The sequence below is a fragment of the Suricata suricatta genome, chromosome 1, assembly GCF_006229205.1.
Source record: "Suricata suricatta isolate VVHF042 chromosome 1, meerkat_22Aug2017_6uvM2_HiC, whole genome shotgun sequence".
NCBI lineage: Eukaryota > Metazoa > Chordata > Mammalia > Carnivora > Herpestidae > Suricata > Suricata suricatta.
This window is the reverse complement of record NC_043700.1, coordinates 66,193,183-66,217,029: the sequence shown is the minus strand read 5'-3', so window position 1 is coordinate 66,217,029 and position 23,847 is coordinate 66,193,183. Positions and strand designations below refer to the sequence as shown.

At 34.3% G+C, this 23,847-nt stretch overlaps 1 long non-coding RNA gene across 6 annotated transcripts in view; it reads right to left on the bottom strand.

Annotated features, from left to right (window-relative positions):
• Window positions 1-844: 844 nt before the first annotated feature.
• The window catches only part of LOC115300994, a 65,852-nt gene continuing 42,849 nt past the window's right edge, over window positions 845-23,847 (bottom strand). For 2 of the 6 annotated variants that reach the window (XR_003912939.1, XR_003913002.1), the window contains exons 6-11: window positions 15,356-15,479; window positions 14,277-14,382; window positions 13,922-14,094; window positions 13,429-13,502; window positions 11,454-11,602; window positions 1,667-1,983 (exon numbers count right to left, since the gene is read on the bottom strand). This is a non-coding gene — a long non-coding RNA (uncharacterized LOC115300994). Of the gene's footprint in view, window positions 1,007-1,666; window positions 1,984-11,453; window positions 11,603-13,428; window positions 13,503-13,917; window positions 14,095-14,276; window positions 14,383-15,355; window positions 15,480-23,847 lie in introns of those variants that run through there. The other 4 variants (XR_003913005.1, XR_003912947.1, XR_003912980.1 and 1 more) reach the window with 4 other exon arrangements.

Here is a 23,847-nt window from a genome sequence, read left to right as displayed (position 1 = left end):
AGAGCTTAGCCTAAAGTGGGAGCAACCTGTTACCTTGCATTGTACCATTTTAGTTTATACTAGGAGCATTTCATTGACTCATTAGCCTGTGAAAACATTATTGTAAGGGCTTATAAATGAATAAGTTTATATAACTATTTTCCTATTATCATTAGGCATAAAGGCTATCTCCAAATTTATAATATTATTAATAACAGTTCCCCAAACATCATTTAATAAAACTATTGTCTGCAACTTTAATTGGCATTTCTTTTTAAGTTTGATTTCCTTGCCTCTATTTTAGACCATTATTTATATTTTATGAAAACAAATTATGTTTCACAATAATAACTATGGGCTTATCTCATTCACTTAGCGATTTTTCTACCCAACATTTATTACAAAGAATGATAAATCATTATAATGTTCTTTGTGCTGTATTTTTTTTTAATTAATAGCGATAATGAAAGGGAAAATCAACCTAACCCTGAAAACTTTTTTTGAAACAGGGTCTGAAGACATATTTATATAGTTATTCTGCCCTACATAAGAATGAACTAATGCCAGAGGAAATCACCCCACTACACCATATTATACATTCTGAATCTCTTTTCTTTGGGTAAACATGTTATTTAGGGCATATATTATGAAGAATATGTTTTTTTTCTTTTTGCTAGTTAATAATTATTGGTGTTTTAGAACTACTGTCCCAAGAGCAGAGAGACCTCTTTTTTTTTGTAAAGCTAGTCAAGAAGCATCAGTTATAAAAAATGCTTTTTATTGTCATTTGTTTTTAAACATAGCTTTTTTTTCTTTCTAACTTTTCTTTCTTTCTCTTCCTTCCTTCCTTCCTTCCTTCCTTCCTTCCTTCCTTCCTTCCTTCCTTCCTCTCTATTTTTTTCTTTCTTGCCAAAGATAATTTAATCAGAGGTTGCTTGCCTAGGTTTTTCAGTCCTTCTTCAGGTGAAGTGTCTCTCTGAATTCCTTCAGAAGTTATACCACTGTTGACCTTCGCCTGTGCTTGTGTCTTAGAATGGGAAAACAAAGAAAGGGTTGTTGAAGGCCAAATTCTATGAACCTGATATGATTACTTTCCCCAGACCAAGATGATCTACTAGAGACAGCATCTATATACAACTCTTCCTTCTTATTTTTATTTTAGCCACTGAAAGGAAGCTTCACAGAGAAGCAATGAAACTACCATTAAAAGTGTAGAATTAACCTATGGCAGATATCAGATATCACTTCAATAACTTCAATAACCTAAAGTCCTCAGTAATAGGAAGAAATATTAGCTTTTCAGCCAAACATAAATTTGGAAATTTTAATTCCATACTACCAATAGAAAATGAACTAATTCTCTTAAAAGCATGAGGTATTTTCTCCTAAAAGCATTCTCATAAAAACAAAACAAGTAACTAACTCAGAATCAGTTTAAGTCCATTTTCCAAATGCTGTGTCATGAGTGAAGATCTTTTTTTGTGGGTAAACAATTTTATCTTCAAATATTAACAGTTTTATAGAGCGGAGGGATTAGGCCTTGTATGAGAGTTCTAATAGCACCCAGGAGGAGGTCAGAAGGTAGATTTGAGCAGCAATTAAAAAAAATAATGCCAAACATAACGGTCTGTTGCAAGTCCCCCACAAGTTAAAGTTCTCAAGTAGAGTCCGTGCTTGGCAGAATCAATCACTGTTATTTATAGGTCTTTATTGTCTAGTCCAGTCAAAGCAGGCAGGAAGCATTTAAGGATGCACTGTTACCAAGAGTGATGATGGTGTAGAAATAAACATACTACTCTCTGGATGTGGATCTGATCCCACCATTCCCTGGCAGTGTAGGCAAGTTCCTCCTCTTCCTGAACTTCCATCATCTGTGCTGTCACAATTTTAATGTCTGCTTGGCAATCTTATAACGAGAAGTTAATGAGACATCATATGGCACCAATACAAATTAACAAATTGTGGTATTATTCTTGACTTCTCTTCCACCATAATCTTTCATTCCTAAAACCAAGAAATTAGGAGGTCAGTTCTACCTTCAAATTATGTTCCAAATCCACCCAACTGATTCTTCTGATTCTCCTCCTCAGTGTTATCATGTTAGTCCAATGACCATTATTTCTTTCCCAAAGTGCTGACTTAACGTCCCAAATAGTCACTCTGCTTTCACTCTTGCTTCCTCAATCCTAGCATTATACAAATGATCTCCAAACTGACCAGAGAGATCTCTTAAAACTACAATTAAAAGATCATATTTGTCCCCTGCTTAAGTCTCTCCAAATAATTTTCATCTTAGAATAATTTCAAACTTCTTATAATGGCCTACACATTCCTGCATTTCCTTAACATCTCCCTTCCTTTCCTCTGATTTGGTTACATTTGTCCCTTGTCTTCTTGAGTAGGCCAACTTGTATGCTCATCTTGGGCCTCTGCCCATGCTGTCCCCTTTGAAAAACTCTTGAAAGGGACACCTGGGTGGCTCAGTCGGTTAAGCATCCGGCTTCCAGCTTTGGCTCAGGTCATGATCTCACAGTTTGGTTCATGGGTTTGAGCCCCGCGTCTGGCTCTGTGCTGACAGCTAGCTTAGAGCCTGGAGCCTGTCTTTGGATTCTGTGTCTCCCTCTCTCTCTGACCCTCCCCTGCTTGCGCTGTCTCTCTCTGTCTCTCAAAAATAAATAAAAAAACATTTAAAAAAATAAAATAAATTAAAAAAGAAGAAAAACTCTTGAAAAATTTTCCCCTATACCTCCCTTCAAGTCTATACTTGTCATTTATGTTTTAGTCTTTCCTAACATCTAATTAGAGGAGCTACCCCTCCAGTCGCTATTAAATTGCCCTGTTTTACTTCCTGTTAACATTTATCACTGACTACAAATACCGTATTTATTTACTTTCTTATTTACTGACTCTCTATCCTTCACTGAGATGTATTAGTGAGGGGACTGATGTGTTCTATTCACCATCGTGTTTCCAGCCCAAAGGACGGTGTCTTTCAGATAGTAATTATGCAGCAAGTAGAGGATTAATAAATGCAGAAATTCTCTACTATGTTAGGCATAGAATAAATGTTCAATTAAAGTCATTGTCATTTTTCCTTGTATGGAAAATGGGTGATGCTACCTCAGGTGTCTCAGTACCATCTCTCCAGAAAATTGAAAAATAAATTTACCCTTCAGTACTGACATTATTACTTAGCAATTATTGGTTGGTTGCTGTAATCTATGTGTACATAAATCTATGTCATTATTACTTCCCATTATAAATTGAGCACCTATCAGGAATGAGAATTGATTATCATTAACCAGTAATACATTTTTACTGGTATCCTATTAATGAGATTAATATATTCATTTGACCAAAAATGAATATAGTCTAATGCTATGAAGAAATCACTGGCTTGGAGTTAGGAGACAAACACTTATTAAACACCTGTTTTATTATTGTTTACATGTAAGAAGTGGTGTAAAATGAGGTCCTTGCCCTCCAAATACCTCTTAATGTGATTCTGTTACTATATATAATATGGCCTCTTTATTAAAATTCAAATTATTGATTTTAGAAAAAAATACTCTCCCATCTAAAATTCCCTAATATTCCCTGAATGAAACAGCTTTTCTCAAGTGGGCATTTATAATAAGAGAAAACAGTGTTCTGTGAATCTTCCTTGAATCTTCTCAGCTTTGGTTGTGGAGTCCATAAGATTATGCATACCGCTGCTGATCTTACAGTGAGTTTCTGTGCAACCGTGTTTAAGAAATGCCAGGGTGAATGGGCTATTTATTAAGTATTTTGATGGCATATTCTACTTGAGATCGGTCTGTCCTGTGTCTCGTCATCACTAAAGACGATTCACACCAGTGTAGCACCAGTTCTGGTCTTCCTACAAGTAAGCTAACGTTGGCACATAAAAGAAAATAAAATAACTAAAAAGAGAAAAAAAGAAAAAGAGCTGGGAAGCTGTATAGGAATATATCATGTTGCATACTTCCTTGTATCAAATGTATAGATTGGAGAGAATGCTAACACATTTTTAGGTATTTTGAAAATAGAGCGATGCACTTTAGACTGTTTTTGTATTACCTGGTTAATGTATAAATGTAATTCTTGACAAAGCATTCAAAAACAGGTTTTGGAGTCAGATGTATCTGAGTTTGAGGAAGTTCCCTTCTATTACTACTTAACTGAGAGGTATTCTTTTTTCTTCCTGGATTGGATGCTAGTTTTTGTTAATTTTTTCTTCATCTGTTTATATATATAATTAGATACATATTTGCCCATAAGATGAATTATATCAATTCACTTTGATGTTAAACCATTCCTACATTACTGGAAGAAATCCTGCTTTCTCTGCTTGCTAATGGTATTTTATCATTTTTAATAGACTTTTATTTTTATTTAAAAATTCTGTTGTATTTATATACAATTTTATTTTTGTCAGTATTTTGTCAAAATTGTTTGCATCTGTGTTCATAGGGCATATTGTTTTTGTAATTTTTAGTTTTTGAAATATCTCTTTCTTATTTTTGTATCAGAATATTATTGACCTCAGTGATGTGGGTAATATTCTCACCTCCTCATATTTTTTTAAGGTCTTGCTATATAATTAATAATATTTCTTTCTGAAATGCTTGGTAAAATTCACCTATGAAGACATCACTGCTTGGAATTTTCTTTGTGAGAAGTTTTTTAACTATAGATTTAACTTGCTTAACATATAAAGGACTGTTTAGGTTAACTATTACTTAATAACTATTACTTAATAAGTAGATTTGGATCATTTGCCTTTTTCAAGGACTGTATCTCTTTCATCTAAGGTGTTGAACTTTTTAACATAAAGGTCTTCCTTTATTAAACATTTAATACTGTAGAATCTGTAGGGTTAATATCTTTCTCCTACCTGATGTCGACAGGTTTGTAATTTATTTCCTCACCTTTATTCCCCATCAATCTACCTGAGGTTTATCAATAATATAATTTAGTTTATCAATATTTAGATACATACTGATTTTCTCAAAAAAACCCTCTAGTTCTTAATTTTACCAATATTCAATATTATTTCCTGTGGTTTTTTTATTTCTTTGACTACTGTTCTGACCTTTCTTTCTTTTCTTCTGCTAGCTTTGGTTTTATTTGCTCTCCTTTTTGGTTTCTTCAATGGGAATTTAAAATCCTTAATTTTATATCTTTCTTCAGTTGTAATAGAGGTATTCTGTGCTACAAATTTCCTTCTAAGTTCCAGTTTAACCCCATCTCACAGATTTTGGCATCTTTTCTTTTGATTTTTATTCGATTAAAATACTGTCTAATTCTCCTTTTAAATCTTTAGGTTTGTTTGTTTGTTTGGGAGGGATATTTTTTTTTTTTGCCCTCTGGTTATTTAGAAGTGTGCTCATTTCCAAATATTTGGGAGCTTTTTTAGATTCTTTTTTTTTTTTGTTACACATCAAATTTAATTTCTTTGTGATCTAAATTTGAAATGGCTTGAATGTTTTTTGAATGGATTGAAATTTGTTTTATGACCTTGATTTGGCCTATTATGGCAAATGTTCTGGGCACACTCACAAAAAATGTCTTTTCAGCAGTTAAAGAGTAATCTATAAATGTCAATGAGGCCAAATTGGCTGACAGTATAGTTCATCTATATTTGTATTGATTGTTCGTTTAATTATTCTGTCAGTTATTAAGAGGGAGCTGCTCAAATCTCTATCATTGTGGATTTTTCTAGTTGTTGCCTCATGCTTTTGAATTTCTGTTATTGAGTACACAAACATTTATGGTTAGTATGTTTCTTTTTAAAAAATGTTTTATTTATTTATCTTGAGAGAGAGATAGAGAGCATGAGCTCAGGAGGGGCAGAGAGACAGAGAGAGAACCAAGGCGATTCCATGTTGTGAGCACAGAGCCCAACATGGGGTTCAATCTCACAAACTGCAAGATCATGAACTGAGCCAAAATCAAGATTTAAACACATAACCAACTGAGCCACCCAGGGGCCCAGTTAGTATTACTTGATGAATTGACCCTTTTTTATTTTGGTAATATTTTTGCTCTGAAATCTATTGTGTCTGACATTAATATAGCCACTCTAATTTTCTTTGACTAATATAAACAGGTATGTCTTTTCCATATTTATTTTTATTTATTTTTGCCATTATATTTTACGTAGATTAGCTCTAGTCAAAGTCTAGTTGGGACTTCATTTAAAAGTAACAAAATTACTGTTTCTTTATTTTTGAGAAAGAGAGACAGAAACAGAGACAAAAAGAGAGTGACAGAGAGAGTGCAAGCAGGGGAGGAACAAAGAGAGAGGGAGACAGAATCTGAAGCAAGCTCCAGGCTCTGAGCTGTTAGCAGGGCTTGATCCTATGAACCATAAGATCATGACTCAAGCTTACGTCAGACATTTAACTGACTCAGCCACCTAGGTGCTCTGGGTCTTGATTTTTAATCCAATTGGATAATCTCTACCTTTTAATTGAGATAATCATACATTTAATAAATTTATTGATATGGTGGATTTAAATCTACAGTCTTAATATAGAAATTATAAAATAGATTTTTCTTTTAAACTTCTAAGATACAATTCTTTCTTGTGTTACTTTAGTGATTGTTTTAGGATTTATAGTACATATTTTAGGGCTGCCTGGGTGACTCAGTTGCTTACATAACTCACGCTTAATTTCAGCTTGGGTCAAGATCTCTCAGTTCCTGGGATCTAGCCCTGCCTCAAGGCTCTGTGCTGAGAGCATGGAGTTGCTTGGGATTCTCTTTGGCCCTCCCCAATGTATGCGTTCTCTCTCTCTCTCAAAAATAAATAAATAAGCATTTATAGTACACATTTTTAATTTACCATTCTCTACAATATGGTTTCCATGAATAGAATAAGAATTTATTTATACTAGTATATATGTTTTCTTTTTTCTAGTCCTTATATTATTTATTGTAATGCATCTTGGTTCTATATATGTTACAAGTACTACATGATATTATTATTTTTGCTTTACATTATTAATGTGTTTAAAGACATTTTGATGCTAAGAAAAAGAGTCATCATATTTGCCCATTGGTGATAATTTCCTGTATTTTTTGCCATTTTAAATAGGTACAGATTTCTATCTTTGCATTATTTTTATTCCTTTTACAATGCTTCTTTTAATGTTTCTTACAGTAATTCATCTGACGATGAATTTTTTCCAGCTTTGCTATGTCTAACGCATCTTTATTTCACCTTCCTTTTAGAAATATAATTTTATGACTTTAAATTTCTAGGTTTTATATATGTTTGATAGACTGAAGATAATGTTCCAACCTATCCTGTAACTTACATTGTTTCTTACCAGAAATCTGTCCCTTTTATCTTTGTTCCTCTACATAGAATGTCTTTTACTCACCACTTTAAAACTTTTTCTATTTATCATTGATTTTAAGCAATTCATTATGATTTGCTTTAGTATACTGTACTTCACATTTTTGTGTTTGTGTTCATTGAACTTTTTAGATCTGCTAATTTATAGTTTTCACCAAATTTCAAAAAAAAATTGGCCATTAATTGTAAGCCGTATATTTTCTGTCACTCTCCTTTACTTTGGAGCCACAATTAACCACATTTTAGCCACTTGAAGTTTTGCTAAAGTACACTGATATTTTTTTCAGCTAATCTTCTCTCTATATTTCATTTGGATGCTGTCTTTTGCTATATCTTCAGTTCACTGATATTTTCTTCTGTAACATCTATCTTTTAAAAGTTATTCCAGTGGTGCCTGGTTGGCTCAGTCGGTTGGGCGTCCAACTTCAGCTCAGGTCATGATATCACAGTCTGTGAGTTCGAGCCCTGCATCTGGCTCTGTGCCGACAGCTTGCAGCCTGGAGCCTGCTTTTCATTCTTTGTCTCCCTCTCTCTCTGTCCCTCCTCTGCTCATGCTTTGTCTCTCTGTCTCTCAAAAATAAACATTAAACAAAAATTTAAAAAGCTATTCCATGTCTCTACTTAACATGTTTAGTCTTCCTTGTAGCTTCTTCAGTATGTGCAATAAAACCATAATAGGATTTTTTAATGCTTTTGTTTATTAATTCTATGATGTGTCATTTCTGGTTTATATTTTTCCTCATTATGGATTGCATTTGATTGCTTCCTTTCATGCATGCCTAGTAATATTTTATCAAATACCTGACACTGTAAATTTTACCATGTTGAATTCAGAGCTTTTTGCTTTTGTTTAGTTTTATTTGTATTATTGTTATTGTTTCATTTTGTTTTGTTTGTGTATTTTTGGTAAATATACTAATGTGTGTTTTGCAGCACAGTTAAGTTACTTGAAATCAGTTTGATTTCTTTGGTTCTTGGTTTTAGGCTTTGTTAGACAATCAATTCCAGAGCATCATTAAGTTTGGAATAAATTTTCTTCCACATTACTTAAGTAAGACCCTCATTAGAACTCTGACTTATACCGCATGAATTATGAGGTATTCACACTGGCTATTGGGACAGGCACTATTCATGGCCCTGTGTTATCTCTAAGTCTTTTTTTTTTTTTCTAATTCTTTTGGGTATTTCTTTCTGGCTTTGGGTAGTTTGTTTATACACGTGTGCTGATTGGCACCCAAATAAACACATAAAAGAGTTTTTCTGCAGACATTTGGAGTCTTCTCTCTGTGTACTTCTTTCCTCTCCAGTACTCTCTTCTGTGAACTTTAGCCACCTTGGCCTCCCTGGGCTCCTGTTCTATATTGTTATCTTAGACAGTCTGGACTCTGCTAGACTCCTTCAGTCTGCATTATGTCCTGGAAGCTTTCTACCGTCAGTAAGCTGAAGTTTTTATCTTATTTATTTCCTCTTTTACAGGAATAACTGTCTTTCATTCCTTGATGTCAAGTGTCTTATGAGTTTTTATATTTTATCCAATATTTTGTTTTATCTTTTAAAGCATGAAAGTAAATCTAATCATTGAATCCCTCTTTCTCCATCTTTGTCAGAGGGAACATCAACTATAAAGTTCACTTGTATTAGGTTTTTATGAAAATTTAGTAAAACCGCTGATCATCAACACTCTGATGATTCAAGAAACCTAAATAACATGATAAATACCCTCTCATTATACTCCCAGATATTAGCAACTAAGGAGACAGGGTTAGAAGCAAAGTAAACTTTAAATAGTGAGAAACACAGCATAATGAATTATGAAGAGGAAAATAAATTTTTGATACAACCAGAGTTAAAATAACAAGATAACTAGAAACAAGAGAGAATTATTAAATCAACTGAGTGAGAAGGAACACTGGTATTCCGAGGAGGCATAGTTAGTATCTTCTCTCAGCTCATATAGAGGTGACCACTTAGCCATGGTCAGCCGTGGCTTCCAGTGGTGTATTTAGTCTTTTCTTATTATTTACTGGCATTCTTCCACTACCTACAAATGCATGTTGGGAACCTGGCTACCGCTGTACAGCTGGCTCAGATGGCATAGTTAGCAAGAACCTGAAGCAAGGAATTGTTAACATGGTCCCAGTCATTTTCCTTTTCCAGCTGACATGTCTGTTAAATGTTATTGGGGCATACTCACCACACCTGGCACACTGATAACTACGAATATGCATAGAACAAAACATTATTTGTGCTTCTATTATCAGTTTTGCTCTACTTTCACCAATCTACCATCTTGTATAAACATCTGAGTTCTTGTGAGAATCAGGCTGTTTTTCTCTGATAGAATACTTAAGATTATAATTATTTGTTTAGTTATTCCACAAATATTTATTAAGCATCTAATTCCCTAATATATCTTTAAAGTTTATTTATTTATTTTGAGAGAAAGAGAGAGAGAGAGAGAGAGCGAGCAAGTGTGAGTGGAGGGGGGGTTGAGAGAGAGAGAGGCGGAGAGAGAGAATCCCAAGCAGGCTCTGCTCTGTCAGCACAGAGCCCAACTTAGGGCTTGATCTCCTGACAGTGAGCTGAAATCAAGAGTTGGCTGCTCAACCAACTGAACCACACAAGTGTCCCTAATTTCCTAATGTTTTAATTATGACTGACTTTTGTTAATTTCAGTCTTTCATAACTTGAAACATAATTACTGCTTCCACTCTTTTCTATGTTTGTAGAGTTTGCATAGACTCAAAGAAAGTAATTATTATTACAAAAGAGTAATATGATTAATTATATTGATTATATTTTTACTTCATGTTAAAAAACAAAAAAGATCTTGTCTGAAATAAAATGTATTACCAAAAACAAGGAGACAAAGAGAATTTTTATCATTTTTAATGTAAGATGAAAACACTTCTTACTTAGATATATTTAATCTATATATATTTGCAATAGTGACTGTGATATAACTATATCTAATTTTGCAAGAAAGAGTATTTTAAGTTTTTTAAAACTTACTTCCCACATTCAATATTTTAACTGTTTATTATAGTTTCTCTTGATCCACACTTTTGATATTATAGATTTCAATGTTTTATTGAAGCTTTAGGTATAATGGATACAATATAACATAAGTGTTACATAGGTATAAGCTCTGTGATGATGACTAATCTTATATTTGATCTGCATCTATTTATTCAGTTTCATGCTTTTATTTCCTATTGCTTATTAATGCCTCTAATTTTAGATTTATAAAGTGATCAAAATTACATTATTTTTCTTCTTAAATGTAGGCCTAGAGAATTTAATGATTTGTTTAATTTCTGGAAAAAAGTCACTGGTGTTCTGGTGAACTGACTGGTAAAAAAAGGAACTTCTTAAACTTCGTAAAGTTTTACAAAAACCCTGTAACAAATATTATACTTAATGCTGAAAGATTGAATGCTTTTCCTCTAAGAACAAAACAAAGATGGTCACTGCCATCACTATTTTTCAACATAGTTTTGGAAATTTCAACCAATAAGGCCAAAGAAGGAAACATAAGGTATATATATTAGAAAAGAAGAAATTAAAGCTGTCCTTATTTGCAGATGACATGGTTGATTGTGCAGAAAATTTTAAAGAACGTACCAAATAAATCTCCAAAAAAATCTCTCATAATTTACAAATGAGCCCAGCAAAAATGCAAGTTAGAAGTCAAAACACAAAATTCAACTGCATTTCCGTATACAAAGAAGGAACATGTGGAAACTGAAAGTGAAAGTATAATTTATAATTGGTCAAAAATTAAATACTTAGATATAAATCTAAAATATGTGCAGAATGTATATGCTAAAACTGTACAATGATGAAGGACAAAAATTAATTTTTTAAGGTTTATTTTTGAGAGGGTCAGAGACAGAGAGCGTGGAGGAGGAGCAGAAAGAGAGGGAGACAGAATCTGAAGCAGGCTCCAGGCCCTGAGCTGTCAGCACAGAGCCCGATGCTGGGCTCAAACCCTGCAGACTGTGAGATGATGATGACCTGAGCGGAAGTCAGACACTTAATCAACAGAGCCACACTGGTGCCCCAAAGGAAAAAAATTTAAAGTTCTAAATAAATGAGGAAATCATACCATGTTCTTGGATTTGAAGAATCAACATAGCAAAGATGTCAGTTTTCCACAATCTGATACACAGATAATATAGTTCTTATTGAAATTCCAGAAACATTTTCTATAGAATAACAAGATCATATTAAAATTTATAAAGTAATGCGAAGGACCTAAAATAGAAATAAAAACAATTTTGTAAAGAAAAGTAAAGTTAGAGAAACTAATTACTTAATTTCATAATTTTTTAATAGTAACAGTAATCATGACTCTATGCTGTTGGTGGAAAGATAGACAAATCCATCAGTAGAATGGAACAGGTTATCCAGAATTAGAGCAATAGAAATATCTTCAACTAATTTCAATAAAGATGAAAAAACAATTAAACAGAGAAAGGATAGCTTTTCAACAAATTTACTGAACAACTAGCTATTAGTAGGCCAAAAAAGTTAAAAAAACAGAGAGAGAGAAAGAGAGAGAAATAATTGTTATCTATGCTTCACAGTTTATACAAAAATTAACTCAAAATGAATTTGTAATTAAATGTAAAATTATTAAACTTTTAGGAAAAAATAGAAAAACTTTAGGATATAGGATTAAGCAAGATTTTTTTTAAGTTAAGAATTCTTAAACTTCACACAAAAACATGGTTCATAAAATTAAAGTTGGAAAATCGAACTTCATCAAAATTTAAAACTTTACCATGCAAAGAAAATGAAAAAGCAAGCTACAAATGGTTTAAAATACATGCAAATCACAAATCTGATAAAGGACTAGTATTAAGATGATAGAGCACTCAGAGTTCAATAGTAAAAGGCTAAACAGTCCATTTAGAAAATGGGCAAAATATATGAAGGGACATTTAAATGGACAAGATATACAGATGGCAGAGAGCACATAAAAAATACTCAGTATCAGTGGCCATTAAGGAAATGCAAATTCAAACAATAATGAAATACTACTAACATCTATCATAATGGCCCAAATAAGCTGTAAATATTAAATACTGGCAAGGATGAAAGAAAGCTTAATCACTCCTATATTTCTGGTGGCTATGTAAAATAACCATGCTGGAATATAGTTTGGCAGGGTCTTAAAAAACTAAATATGCAACTATCATATGACCTAGAAATTGTACTCTTAGACTTTTATCCCAGAGAAGTGAAGATTCATGATCACCAAAAACCTGAACATGAATATTTATTTTAGGTAACTCTATTTTTAATAACCCAAAGCTGTAAACAACCTGAATGTCCACCACTGAGTGAGGAATTAAACTAGTTGTGAGATAGCCATACCATGGAATATTATTCAGCATTGAAAAGAATAAATATGGCTACCTCCAAAGCCCGTATGAACCTCAGGGGCATTATGTTGAGTGAAAGAAAGACAATACAGAGTTTACATATTATCTGATTCCATGCATATAGTGTTCTTATTAGTCACTGCACAGAGTTAGGGGGGAGGAGAAGGCAGGTTGGAAGCAGGCAACATAAAGGACCATTGCAGTGATGGAAAATTCCTGCATGTTGACTGTGTCAAAGACAATATTCTGGTCTGTGTCTAATTTTCAAGATATTACCACTAAGAAGAAATGGTTAAAGAGTATTATTTCTTATGACTAGCTTGGGAATCTACAATCATCTCCAAATTAAAAAGTCAGTAAAATAAGTTAAATAATTCGCTTTAAATGGCTTTTTTTCTTAAAATCAAGGGGAAAAGAAAGTTAATCTAGATTACAAAATTAAGCCAACTGAAGAAGGCATATGAAAATAGATGCCTACTTTCAATTATAAAAACAAGTCTTGGGAACCTAATCTCTGTCAGGTCCCAAAAGGAGAAAAATTATACCCACTCTATGTTTATATAAGTAAAAGGAAAATCTATACAGGTATGAAATATTGGAATGGTGGCTTGTTCTTACAAAAGTAAATAAATAAATGGAACAAGTGGACAGCTGCTTTGGGGAATAATTTGAGATACGTTTAGTTCCACTTACAGTCTTGAGCTAAGGTGACCTCCTGAGGTTCCTTTTAGTTATATGAATTTTATGTCTAATAGCTTTCCATTTTGCTATAGAAAAAAAAAAGAGTGGCCGATATAATTAATCTTGGAACAATACCAAATAGCATTTCAGTGACAGAAATAAGGATAATTTTTTAAAGTCTAACATGAAATACAAAAGACCTTAAATTCATAACCATAAATACATCATTAAAATATAAAATATATAATGACTTCTTTCCAGAAAATGAGATTACTACTCTTAAGATTTCCTGTAAAATATTCACTTTTGCTGACAATACATTTTAAGAACTATTTTAAAAATGTTTTCTATGCTATAGAACTTTTTACTAGGAGCTGTGGTAGAGTGAGTATAAAAATAATGAACAAAAAAAAGGTCTTTGTTCTCAAGGACTTTGCTATATAGAAGTAACTTATTGTAAAAGGTTATAGAAGAAAAGGGTTAAATGCTGATAATGCTTACTCACTGTCTTAGTTCCTTCAGACTGCTATACTAAAAATGTTTTTGGACTGGGTAGCTTGTAGACATACAAATTTATTTCTCACAGTTCTGGAGGCTGGGAAGTCAAAAATCAAGTCTTTGGAGGATTCAGTGTCTGGTGAGAGCCCACTTCTTGGTTTATAGATGGCTGTCTTCTCACTGTTGCCTCATATGGTAGAAAGGGGAGAGAGCAAGAGAGCCCCCAGAAGCTCTTGTGTGAGTGCACTAACCACCTCCCAAAGGCCCCACCACCTAACACTGTTATATCGGGGATTAAACATGAACATATGAGCTTGGTGGCATAAAACAGTCTATAGAACTTCCTTTCCAAGAGGACTCACAGTAAATCATTTTCATAAGAATCTTGGTCTTGGGCTCTATTTATAAGGCACACATCCTAAAGGAGGAACCAGAAACGTGTAGTGCATTCTCAAAGTGGCAGGTGCCCTGGTGAAGAAAAACACAATGTGTGAAAGGACTATTAGTAGATGAAGTTGGGAAAGTTGTTTACAGTTGGATTGCAATTGCCTTGAAATTTATATGAAAATTTTAGGATGTGTTTTTAAGGAAGTTTTTGGTGAAGGGGGTACGTACTATCAAGTCACCAATAACTGAGAAAAAACTATCAAAGATATGTAAGTGATAAAATCAAGAAGAGAAAATTATGGCAAGGACAATCCATTAGGGAATCCATTTAGGTGGTGTGAGTGACCATAAAGAAAAGACTCATATAGTTTATAAAGAATTTTCTGTTATGAAAGCTTATTTAAATGTGGATTTTAAGGTGAAGGAACCTGTGATACTGGGAGGACAGTATGGTCTTTAGTGGAAATAAGAATAAGGAACGAAAGGAAAATACTGAATCCTGGTATGAACACATTTTATTGCATGGGCAGCAAGTTCGCAGATCTATTTGTGGATGTAAATGAGGAAGCCATAAAATAAAGAGGAAAAGTTATAGAATTGATGAAGCAGGGCTCCGTGACAAAGCTATTTTGGTAAATGCTGAAATTGAAAAAAAACGTGTGCAGGAAAAAAATTGAATGAAAGAAGAAAGTTTAGTATACATAAGAGATGTAGAGAAAACGTAAAGAGATGAAGGGGTTTATAACGTAGAAAAACTGTTGGATTTGGCAGTTAGGAAATAATAAATGATCTTTGATGATGGTTTTCAGTAGTAATAGAGAAGCAACTTGTTTTCGTGATGTTAAGTAGTGAACTTAGACTATTTTTTCAATAGAATTGGCGGTAAAAGCAAATGAAATCTTATAAATAAGTGGAATGGAAAGTACTAGAAATTTTTTAACTAGCTGTAACTTAAACATATTTGTGAGAAAATAGCCCATAAAAGTAATTTATGGCACTCAAAACATCCATATTTAAAAAATCATTACCAATAAAATAATGTAATTGTATTTACTTTTTTAAAATGTCAAATGTTTACGGCTGTCTGCATCTGCAGCAGACTGATCATTTTAATTCCAAATGCGAGTCTCATCCGGGAGTCTTCAATATCTGCTTTCAGTGTTCATTTCCAAAAGAATCTGAGAGACAAGACGAATATTAGACAACAAAAATATCTAACTAAACTCCTTTCTGTAAATGATCACTAGGCAATGCTTCTATCTGTGCGTGATTTTCCCTTTGCTCCCCTTGTGGGTATGAATACTCTTAGTCTATTTTGACTTTAGCTAATTATAAATCTCTTCCAAACTGAAGATAATCAGAAATAGTATCTAACACCAAAATTAAAATTATCTCCAGCAAACAAGTTCCAATTGCCACATTTATGTTTCTCCTATTTCATACATTCATAAAGGGTTATTTCTTTACTTCCACTCCCTCCATTCACTTTATTTCTTCTTCAGTTCTTTTTTTTTTAACACTTACTTTTTATTTTAGGAGAGAGTATGAGCAGAGGAGGGTGGCAGGGGGAGAGAAAGAGAGACTCCCAAGCAGGCTACATGCCAGCACAGAGCCCAACACATGACCCCGGGGTCAGGACCTGAGCTGAAATCAAGAGTCAGATACTTAACTGACTGAGTCACCTAGGTGCCCTCCATTCACTTTAATCGATCACTACATTACATTGAAATTTTCTTAAAATATAAATCATGCTGTCCCCCTACTGTAAACTCTTCCATATATTTAAATTACAAATACAAATCTCAAATCCTAATTGCATCCTACAAAGCCCTGTGGGTCCTCTCAAGCCTTGTCTTAAGCATCATCTTTTGCCAACCTAACCAGCCCTCCCCTGGGGTTTTATTCCAGATCCAGAGTCCTCCTTACTGCGCCTGTAACCAGCCGTGTTCTTCCTTGCCTGGAAGACTTGACGTATCCTCTCATCTCCTACTCAACTGCATTGTGTTCCTTAGGTGTGAGCTTAGTTGTTACTTCTTCAAAGAAGCCTCTCAATTTAAGTTTCCCTTGAATTCTTGTCTTTTACACCTCCCTAAGTTTTCTACTTAGCATGCTTTAAGACTTTTTAGATCTATATTTATTTTCGTGGTTATTTGATAAACCTTACTCCAGCCATTGTGAAACAATAAGCAACTGTAACATTATATTTGTAATGCAGAGCATAGGGCTTGCTATATAGAAAAACAATAATAAATTGTTTTTTAAATGCTTTTTAAAAATTTACTTTTGAGAGAGGGCAGGAGGGAGAGAGAGAGAGACAGCACGAGCAGGAAAGGGACAGAGAGAGAGAATACCAAGCAAGCTCTGCATCATCAGTGCAGAGCCCAATGTGGGGCTTGATCCTATGAACCATGAGATCACGACTTGAGCCGAAGTCAGGAGTCAGATGCTTAACCAACTGAGCCACCCAGGCCCAGATAATCAAAAATACTAGTAAAATAAATAGATCTTTAGAGCAATCCTCTTAAGTGGAATCAGCCTTATTATGTGCATCTACATCTTTGTTTGCATGTACACACAAGTATCTATTTATCTTGTGATATATATCTTGTGTTGTCGCAAGAACTGTATCCAAAGGAAATGAGTTCATGAAAATTTTTAGAAACTGCAAATCTAATGTGAGTCACTGTGGATAAGCTACTATGGGGATGATCACAGTGGTGTTCAAGAGCAGTTTGAGTTGGGAGGGTGGCCGTATATCTGGACTTACTCTGATGATCTCATCCTGCTGGAGACGAGAATATTTTTTCAAAAGAAAAATATTGAGAACACCAGTCAGGTTGAGGGTAGCAGAAAAGGTAAAGTCGTAGTGGTTGAGGGTGAGAATCGTGTCCCATGGGGCTACATTTCTGCTTACATTTTGTTGAATATTGCTGCAGAAGCACAGGGCACTTAGCTTTCCACTGTCACAATGGCTCTTCGAAAGATCATGAAATTGACAAAACAAATGTGTTGAAATAAGAGGCTGTTGAACAGTATGTAAGTACTTCACAGAGAAACCAAAATGCCATTTTTACTTTTTAGAAAGAAATACATAATACTAATAAAAATCAGGTAGATGTACCAAAACTGAACTGAACCAAAATTCAAACAAGAAAAGAAATTTATGTCGATGGTTTCAATCTTTTCATTGCTTAGTCTTCTCACCTGCCTAATGTGAAAGGATGACAGTGACTTTAATAATGATAACAATTATATCTTTAATGTTCAATAATGTTGAAAATGATGAGGTATTGTTTCTATTTATAGTCTTTGTCAGAAAAGAATGCAAACAACAATGGTTTTCAAGGTAACAGAGAAATGGAAACCGTGTAAAAGAGGGTTTTTAAAACTACAAAGGAACAATAAGTGTGACACAAGAAACGAATTAAGAATCAGCACTCTTGCAAAGTAGAAAAACAAATTCTCATGGTAAAAAGGTATGCAAGAAGAAAAGAAGAATTTGAATTGATGGCAAAAGGGAAAATGACTTGAAAATTAGGTTGAGAAGAATGATTGGAAACTTATTACATCTCGACAGTGACTAGTTGGCTATGACAAGTATCCTTTCCCTCAAGGAGCTTACTTCTAGGCAGAGGGATGTAAAAGAAAAAAACATAATCATAATCATAATCATAATAAAAAATTTAAAGCTGATGCTGCAAGGATCACATACCATGTGTGTAACATATAGGTATGAAACAGTGGAGTGAGATGATTCTCCATACAGGCATTTAAAATACTTAAGAAAAAATGTGTTGCTCTAATCTAAATTACTGACAACAATTTTTCAGGAAATGGTGCACTGAGCAGTAAGTAATGATATTAAAAAAACAATCGGATGTGTGAAGGAAAACAGAATTTGTACCTTTACAGTAGTATTTTTCAGATTCAAATATTATACAACTGTCAGTAATCTACTATGATGGAAAAGAGATATTTGAAACCATTATTTGCATCCAAAACACACCACCACATCTTACTTGTTAAATATCAGCACTGTAAGATTGTGTTTTCTTGTGCATTATGGGTACAATTGTTCACATTACACAGTAAAATGGTAATAATAGTCTGTTTCAAATACATGAAGACTCATTATGTAAATACAGAGAAACATCTGTTCCGTTTCCCCAGATCACAAATAAGGAAGTGAAAAGTAATGAGAAGTACAGTCCTCCTCCCTTATCTGAGGTTTCACTTTCCCCAGTTTCCATTACCCACAGTCCACTGCATTGGGGAAGCTGATGGTTTTCCTCCTGACGTATTGTCAGGTCAGCGGTGGCCTAACTATGTCACAGTGACTACCAACACTCACCTTACTTCCTCTCATCACCTGGGCCTTTTATCATCCCACATCATCACGCGAGTATGTACAATAAAGATATTGTGTGTGTGTGTGTGTGAGAGACCTCACAACATTCATATAACTTCTATTACAGTATGTTGTAATTGCTGTATTTTATTATTCATTGTTATTATTAATTCCTTACTCGGTCTAACTTATAAATCAAACTTTACCACATGTATGTATGTATAGGAGAAAACATAGTACATATAGGGTTTGGTACTAGATGCGGATCCAGGCCTCCACTAGTGATCTTGACACATATTCCCCCCAGATAAGGAGTTGGGGGGGAGGGGCTTCTGCAGTTAGGCTTATAATATAATGTTGGTGCTGTATGACAATGGCAGTTATAAGATTTAATCTTCTGAGGATAACTTCAAGGAAAGAGATAGTTTTCTCTCTGGGCTAATTCCTAGCTGGCACTAAGATGAAAGTCCCGACTGCAAATTATAAACCTGTTATAAAAAAAATACCTTGTCTATGTACACCTAGCGTACATATAAAATAAATTAAAATGACTATTGTTATGATAATTAATTGTCTTTAAGTCAGTTTTTAATATCCTGTGCTTTATCAAGATAGTCAAAACTAAGAATCTGCTAATTTTAATGCAGGCTAACTACATTTCTAATTATCAACAAGATTGTTTCTTCATCAGAATCCTAATTGTTATACTATAATTAGATTTAAATACATACTACTGATTTAGTTGTAATTAAGCCTGTATGAATGTTAGACTGCTTGTAATTTGGTATCAGATACAGACAAAAGAGTTTCAGTTCATTGCTTTCTAGAAAGAATTCTAAACAAGATGTTCTAGATAATGCTATGGAACAAGAGTAATTTTTAGAAGAGAAAAATCTTTATATCAGAGAAGATAAAGAAATAATTATATGGCACTGATCCAAGGAGATAATGAAATAGAGCGTTTTTATATGAAATGAGTCCATGGGGTTGAAAACCATTAATAGAAATATTCCTAGTCCCAGTAGATTCTTTTTCAAGTGTGCTAAGAAAAATAAATCCAAACCCATGCAGCATTAAGCTTTTGATCGCAAAGCCTTTTTATTCTATAATGTAATGTGAATGCATGCATTGTTTCAGAATGCTGAGATTATGGTCTAGTAAGTATTCATATTAGTCTCTCAGCATTTCTCGAAACCTGAGGTCCCTTGCTTTAGAAATGCTCAACGTGTTTGTTTAAAATTCATACTCCTGGATCTTACCCAAGACAAAACAGAATATCCATGAGCCCAGTAAATGTCATTTTAATAAGCACTATAGGTGATTTTTATAAATTAATAATTCCAAAACTCTTGGGTTATTTCAATCAAATCCCTTCAAAGTCAATAATTCTTATTTGATTTGTGAGAATTCTATCAAGTGTTTGTTTAGAGATATACTCTAATTCCTGTCAGTGCTAGATAATTTAGTGTTCACTTTGAACTTTGATACACTGGATTATTTCTGTTACAAAAGACAGCAGAAACCCAGGCCCTTTTATGGTGAGAAGAGATAGTACTCAGGTGCCCTTTACTGTAATAGATACAGAATGTTTCTTCCAAAGAATGTCTATGCTCACCTTTTTGCAGTGCCCTCTCCCTCTTCAAGCTTCAGTCTAACTATATTTTATATTTCCAAATTCATAGCAGTCATATTAAAATAATTTCCCATTTCTATGAATTTACCTTGAAAACTTTTCTGAAAAATCCAGATCTCTCTAAAATCTCTGAAAAACCCTGGGATGCTAAGGAAATCTCTTTTGTGCTCTGAGGACCAGATCTCCTGACTTCTTCAGGACATGACTCATGTTCTTGCCCTGAATCACCATGAGGATTTTTTCTCGGCTGCCATTGTCTGTTGATCACAACCCTCTAACTGGTGCCAGGTGGTGATGTATTTGCTTGATGACAACCCCCATCACCCACTTCCAAGAACGCTGCCTGACACTTTCATAGGAAGTTTTCCATGACTGTCAAACATGTTGGCATTGATGCCGGGTTCATCGTACCTCATTATCCCACAGAAGAGATGGTGAAGAAAAACAAATGTAATTACCACTGACTCTTTAGTCCTCTAATTTAGAGAAGTTGGGCTAGAAAACTGTGAGAAACACAACTTTATATTGGAAATTACTACTTCTCTCTTGTGTCATTGATTTAACCATCTCTGTCACTCTCCCTAATGATGCCATCTTTTTCAGAAGTCAAGACATTATACCCCCATGTAATAATAACCAATATTTCATGAAGCTTATACAGTTTTTTCTAATTTTTATCACATTTATAAATGTATAACTTGCAAACAGTAGAATTCATCAATTTTATGTGCATGGATTTATTAGTTTTATAACGAGCATAAGAATTATAACGTAGAACATTTCCATCTCTTTACAAATTTCCCTTGTGTGTTTTAGCAGCCAATCTTCATACCCTCCTCTGGTCACTGCCAATAACTGATCAGTTTTCTGTCTTTATAGATTTACCTTTTCTATAACTTTCCATAAATAAAATGATATTGCACAATAGTTTTTAAATATGTCCAGAAAAATTTTTGCCACTCTTCCCTTCAAAATAAGGATACTTAATTTTTCTCTATTTCAGTGTGGGTTAAATTTACTAACTAGCTTTTAATGATTGGAATGCTGTAGAATTATGCTATTTGATTGCAGAGGTTAGATAATAAAATAGTTCCTACTTGGTTTTCCATCTCTCTTGGATCATTCTCTCTGAGAGAAGGCAGCTATCATGTTGTGAAAACACTCAAGCAGCCTGTGAAAAGGCCTGCCTGTGGAGAAACCAAGGTCTCACATTAAAATCAGTCCACAGTTGTCAGTCATGTGATACTGGAAGTGGACCTCGTCAGAGACTGTGAAGAGTTTGAAACTTTTTCCTACGTGTTATCCTGTTTTTACACTTCTTACAATCTGACAGTCTAGTCTACCACCATTTCATAGTTGCTGGCAAAAGACAGAAGACTCCTGGGTTAGAGAAAAGGGACTCTTTTCCTCACTGCTGTAATGGTCACAAGAATATCAGCCTTTGCTCCAGTTCCCTGAGCCTCAGTTGCTATGGAGCATTATAATGGCTGAACACATGGTAGCAATCCCAAGGAACAAATCCCAAGTTTAGGAAATTCTAGTATTCTGTAATGGATTTTTTTTCCATCCATTTACTTTTACCCCAACTGTATATACAAAATTAGAATGAGTTTCTTGTAGATAGTATACAGTTCGGTCTTCAAAAAATTACCTATGACATTTAAGCATAGAGCAAAAGTTGTCTTCTAGTTCGAGGTCCAGTCCTCAGCAGCTGTGTAATATCGGACAATTTATTCAACATGTGTGAGCCTCATATTTCCCAATAGATGAACAGAGACAAATAGTCTCATTTTCAGCATAATTGTGAATATTGGAATTAAGTACTAGAGTGCAGTGAATTCAAGTATGTATCTTTTCAAAGGGTAAAATCATGAATCATTAAAATGAGTAAAATAGAATAAATTCTTGTCAAAAAATTTATTCAACTCACCATAAGAAAGATGTTATGAATGGGCCAGAGAATATTTGAGAAATAGGTATATGTACACATCAAAGAAATGTTATGGGTCCTTGATTAGATCCAAAACTGACTGATGTCTCATAGAGCCATAACCTAATTTCTGGAATTATCAATTTAAGCAGACTACAATAATTGGAAATTTGAACAAAAATCTACAAATTAACTTCTGCCCCAATAGATTATGTTAATTGTCCTGTCAATACAGAGTTAGCTCAGCAGTGCACTAGAACATTCCCAGTAATCTCTTCTGCCAGTTTCCAATTTCCAGGTGGGTTGAGGAGTGAATGGAAATCAGGGAAATAAATACACTACTAAAATCCATGTTGTTTCCATTTTTTAATGGTGAGGAGGAAAGATGTATATGTGGTGTTTTAAAGATTAAATCCTTATTATTTTCAGGCAACTAATATAAACCTTACATTTAATTATTGCCACAATTCTGAGAGGTATTTTTAAAGTTTTCACCATTGTTCAGAAAGTAAAACTTTGGCCTAGAATATAATTTATATTAAAAGCATTTTGTCCTTCTCATCAGCTTTGAAATATTTTAAAATATAACCATCTCAAAATAAAGTAATAACTTTCCAGTGGCCCTACCTCCCCTTCCATCTATTGCTCTGACTTGTGCTCTGATATCACACACTGTAGTCTTGGCCTTGGAGGCAGAGGATGTGAAGACTTGGATTCATGTCCTCTGACTCCTGAGCACATATGATTTGAAGGCGTCGTTGTGAAGAGAGAGGGAGATAGAAGAGAGAACCTGCTCTAGTGGAAAAAGTCAAATTTCTATGTTTTTAGGATGGAGTTGAAGCAGCTACATGTTAATTAATTATTATTGTTTAATAGAATAAAGTATAAGTGACACATAATATTTAAATTAGTTTCAGGTGTATGGCACAGTGATTTGACCATTACGTACATTACAAAATGCTCACCACCCTAAGTGTGGTTTTAGTCTGTAACCACACAAAGCAATTACAATGTTTTTGGCTACATCCCCTATGCTGTACTTTTCACGCCTGTGACTCATTTATCCTATAACTAGAAGTTTGTATCTCTGAATCTCCTTCAGCCATTTTGCCTACCCCCTAGGCCTTTTGGCAAACACCAGTTTGTTCTCCTTATTTATTTATTTATTTATTTTGAGAGCCAGAGACAGCGCGAGCAGGGGAGGATCAGAGAGAGAGGGAGACACAGAATCTGAAACAGGCTCCCAGCTCTGAGCTAGCTGTCAGCACAGAGCCTGATGTGGGGCTTGAACCCACGAACTGTGAGATCATGACTTGAGCTGAAATTGGATGCTTAACTGACTGAGCCACCCAGGTGCCCCTATTATGTTTATTTTAGAGAGAGAGAGAGGCAGAGCGTGAGCAGGGGAGGGGCAGAGACAGAGGGAGACACAGAATCCAAAGCAGGCTCCAGGCTCTGAGCTGTCAGCACAGAGCCCGACGCGGGGTTCCAACCCACAAACCATGAGATCATGACCTGAGCTGAAATTGGATGCTTAACTGATTGAGCACCCAGGTGCCCCTCTTCTCTGTATTAATGAGTCTTTTTCAATTTTTGTTGCTATTGTTTGTTTCTAGATGGAGTTTTGTTGGTAGT